Source organism: Passer domesticus, chromosome 16, assembly GCF_036417665.1.
Source record: "Passer domesticus isolate bPasDom1 chromosome 16, bPasDom1.hap1, whole genome shotgun sequence".
In the NCBI taxonomy this organism is placed as follows: domain Eukaryota; kingdom Metazoa; phylum Chordata; class Aves; order Passeriformes; family Passeridae; genus Passer; species Passer domesticus.
In genome coordinates this window covers 13,279,869-13,284,338 of record NC_087489.1, presented here as the reverse complement: position 1 = coordinate 13,284,338, position 4,470 = coordinate 13,279,869, and the positions used below count along the sequence as shown (strand labels likewise).

Sequence of the window (4,470 nt, the reverse complement as noted above, 5' to 3'; positions counted from 1 at the left end):
GAGGAAGAAAAAGGCAATTGGGTGATTTAACTGGTTTCAGATTTTTTTACTGGCTCAGGTCTTAAACCTTTTAAGTGAAACTGGAGCAGCTTGATGGTGTTGCAGGAAACCAAAATGGAACTTGTCAGGCTGACTGGCTTGAGCATGAAATTGTGTTTAAGGGTTCTAAACAAAACTTCAGACTTGGAGAAAATTCCCCTCTGAGTTAGCTCAAAGCAAAAGCAAATGTCACCTGTTTTAAGATGTGGGTAAGGGATATTCTAGTCATACCCCAGTGTTAAAACACACTTTGTAAAAATTTGGTTTCAGAAGAAGGGAATAAGAGAAGAGCTGAAATTGCAGAGGTCTGCCAAATGCAGGCTGTGTTTGCTGGGTGATGTCTTTGTTTCAGGTCAGTCCAAATTCAAAATCACTGCATGAGAACAATGAAAATATCTGATTTTCATAACCATAGCAAAAGGATTGTAGAAGATGTTAAAGATCATCTAGTTCCAGACAAAAGTCTTTTATACACACAAAATTAAATTCACAGCCCAGAAAAATTCTGGTTTTTTCCATCTGGGCAAGGACTCACTGCCCTTGGCAATATTTAGAGATCCTTTTTCATATTAAACAACAACCTTGGTTGTCAGTGTATTAAATGCACAGACTTTCCTGTAAAATTAACCTTCTCTCCAAAGATTTCAACATTTTCCCTTGGCACTTCTGAATTCCCCAGTTTCCATTTTAAGCAGCACCAGGGGCAGATGATGGAGTGAATTTGGAGATGATTTCATCTTCCTGCTCAAAGAAATGCCACTCCCATGGGCTGGCAACAAGTGAGTGACACAAACCAGGGTCACTTTGGGCTTTAGTGAACCCAAATTGCCAATTTTCACCTTTCCAACAGCAAATGAACATCATCTCCATGCACCTGACACGTTAAAATAATAGATATATAAAAAAAGAATATTCTGAAGCGGGATGAAAAATCTCCTTTCCAGCCCAAAGCCGTGCTCCTTTTCCCTCAGAACATTTTCAGAAGGGTTGAGTTCTGTTTGATATTTGGATGAAGTGTGGCTGCAATGGACTGGAGAGCACAACTTCAAATGCAGTGGATCCAAGCTCTCACAAAGAGCTGCTCCACTGCCACAAGAGCCTCTCTCTGCCCTGACCAAAGGAAGGGTGTTTGACAGGGAAAGATTTATTAATAAAATCTTTGTTCATCTGTAAAGCCATGCTCTGCCAGCACTCCTAATTAACCAGGCACCACTTTGACTTTTCTGGCTCGGGCAGAAGAGAAAGAAAAATAATTTCCCAATATTTGATGGAACCTTAGGAGTGGTTTTAACTTTTCCTGATGTCAGGTTTCTGGTAGGGCTTCCAGGCTGTCTTGATCCAAATTCTCCTTTACATTTCCTCTCTGGAAAAAGAACAGACACTGCCCCACTTTCCCAGCTCAGCCAGCAGAGATGGAGGCACCTTTTCCTTTTCTTTTTTTCTTTCTCCTTTTTCCTTTTCCTCCCTCGAGGTGTCCAGGGAAAAACTAGACGTGGCACTCAGAGCTCTGGGCTGGGCTGTAGAGAATTCTGTGGACAATAAATGTTTATTTAGATGATGGAGACCAAATTCTTCAAGGTCCTTTCCAAACTTAGGCTGAAGAAAGTCGGAACAGGAAAGAGCTTTTGGAGGAATAAGTCATGAACCCAAATCCTACAAGGAAAAGGGTTCAAAGCAGGGCTTGGAACAGGAAAGAACAAAGCCATGGATTAGTTGTAACACAAATAAACAGAGTTCAAAGGCTCGGGATGGCTGTGGGCAGCTCAGCTGATCACTGGAGCTGATTTAACATGAGAAAAAATAATAATTCTTCTGGCCTCAGACTGAGGTGCTGCTCTGAAAGGCAAATCCCAGTGCTCTGACAGAGGATCCCCAGCACTGGAGGTGCTTTGCTGCCCAAAAAAAACAGATTATCCCTTTCTGGGCTGTGTCTTGCAGCAGTGGGTTGGTATTTATCAATTATTGGGTTGCTAGGGAGAGCACAGGTCTGGAAATCTTTGAACAGGTGGAGGAAATGCTGATGTCCTGGAGTAAAGGTGGGCTGGGTAAAGGGAGGGAGAACTGCTGAGCTAAACCCTAAAAGGGGCCACTGCCAGTGAGAATGGAATTTTGGGGTGAAATAACAGGTTGTGTGTGGTCCCTGCTCCTTCCCTGGGAGCTGTTCCTGCTCTTTGCTCACACACAATTTCAGCTTCTCCTCACCCTGCCAGACGTAATTTTGAAAAAAATCTGAATTATTCCTCCTTCCTGCCTGTGGAGCCTTTTGTTTCCATCAACTTTAAGGCAAAAAGATGGAAAAAGCTGGTTTTGATTTCTCTAAATCCAGGAGGAGGCTCAGACTCTCTCAGACACCCTGCCCAGCTTGAAATGTTTGCAGCCAATGAAGCATTTAAATCTTCCAGCCAATTAAGTGTAATTAGTGAATGAAAGGTAACACTTTTCTTCAACAATGTGATGGGTAAATTTAAATTGGGGTTTAAATTAGAAAGTGACACCTACTAACTGTCAGTCAGTGAGGTGCTTATCTGGAGAGTGCTGGCATCAGAGAAAAAATGTATTTTAAAAAATATAATAATGCCTTGTACTGAAGGCTGAAGAGGTTTCTGGATTTTGTACACAAAATGTAAATATACAGCAGGTGAATTAATGAAAAATGAAAAAGCAAATTTGCTTCCTAGCAAGTGTCTGCTTTTCTTAATGGGTATTGATAAAAAAATTCTATTTATTCTACTCTATTAACTACCAAAATTGAACTCTGAGGCTAATATTAAAACAAGGAATTAACAGAACGTGGTGGTTTTATAAAATCTTTTATGGAGGTTGATTCTAATTCGAAGAGAAAAGCCTTTGTGCCATCTCTGTGTTTCACCTTTGTGTTCTGCTGCACCTGCCCGGGTCTCGCCTTTCCAAATTCCACCTTTTACCCAAACTCCCACTGGCAAAACATTTCAACCTCTCCTGTGCTAATCAGATAACTGGGGCCACAGCAAATTGCTAAATTAATTTGTGAAACTGTTTTAAGGAACAAATGCACGAGAGAAAAATCCCAATCTGATTATAGATATTGCAAAAGGACAAAACCAAATTAAAGCCTTTGGATAAATTATTAATTGGGAATCACTTTCTCAGTGCTTGCAACCACCACCCCAGGGTTAAATATTCTGTAAAACTTCAGAGGGGAGTTACAGCATCTTCCTTTGATTTCTTTATAACAAGTTTGATTGTAGGTCATTGGATGCCTCCTTGGAATTATTTCAGTTTCAATTCAAGTGGCAAAAGCAGAGGAATTCAGGGTTATGGAGTTCTCCCACATTGAAGAAGGGGTCCAGGCGGCTTCCAGACTCATCTTGGGTGTGCAGAGCAGCATTTGTCTTTAAAAAAAACAGATATGTCTTTTTAAAAATGAGGTATGTAGAAATATGCTGTCTAGAAAACAATTATTCACCTTCTAGGATTTCAGGCTCAATCCTCAAGGTTTGTCAGACACTCAGGAGAAAGACCTCAAGCTGAAATGTGAGAACAAATTGCTGATATGTGCTGTCCTGAGCCCGGGTTAATTGCTGAGCTGTTGGACAGGCTGAGGGAAATGCTGGGTACAGATCTCCCCAATTAACCCCAGCTCTGGGAGGGAAGCTGCCAGCAAGGAGCAGGGACTCCCCATCCATTAAACAGGGAAAGAAAATCCTGAGGAATGTTCTCAGATTGAACAGACCAGTGTGCTCAGGAGGGCAGGAGCCTCCCCTAAAATGGGAAATGTCAACCTTCTCCCTCTGAATTGTTATGAATTTGAAATTAAGGGGCTCTCAGGCAGAGATATGGGAGCAGGAATAACAGCTCCTTACTAGGGAAGAAAATAAAAATAAAATAAAAGTGCAGTAATACAAACCAACCCTGCCAGAGGCAGAGCAGGAGCTGAGCCCTGTGTGTCAGGGTGGTGGCACAGCCCCATCCCAGGGTGGCTCAGCCCTCCTGCAGTGCCAGCTGTGCTGCTGCTGGAGCAGGGGTCCTGCACAAGGGGGGAGTTTTCCCCTGAAGGTCCAGTGGAAAAGGCAGCTGCTCCTCTGGGAATGCAGTGGGAAAGGCTCTCTTTGGTGTCCCAAACCTCAGATTGTATCCAGGCAGGAATGCTTGGCTCCTCCCCTGGGCGGAGCATCTCCTAATAGGATGATGTAATTTGATCCGCCATGTAATTTGATCAGTGGCCATGAACAGAAGATAATTAACAATCAATGGCCTATTAACAGCAGATAATTAATAATTAATGGCCAATTAACAGCAGATATCTCCTGGAGGGAGGATTGGTTGTGGAAGGGATGAAGAAAACTGCCCAATGAAGATAACTGCCCCACCTCTGAGAGATGGCAAACACACAATCCCTTGCAATCTGGGACAAAATGCCATAAATCCAGAGGGAAAATGGCAAGGCTGGGG

General features: G+C 42.6%; 1 long non-coding RNA gene across 1 annotated transcript; it reads right to left on the bottom strand.

Annotated features, from left to right (window-relative positions):
• Positions 1 to 2,578: 2,578 nt before the first annotated feature.
• On the bottom strand, positions 2,579 to 4,104 carry LOC135282109 (uncharacterized). The gene is made up of 3 exons (XR_010348435.1): positions 3,930 to 4,104; positions 3,485 to 3,545; positions 2,579 to 3,410 (listed from the first exon to the last, which is right to left on the bottom strand). It is a non-coding gene; the product is annotated as an uncharacterized LOC135282109 (long non-coding RNA).
• Positions 4,105 to 4,470: the final 366 nt, after the last annotated feature.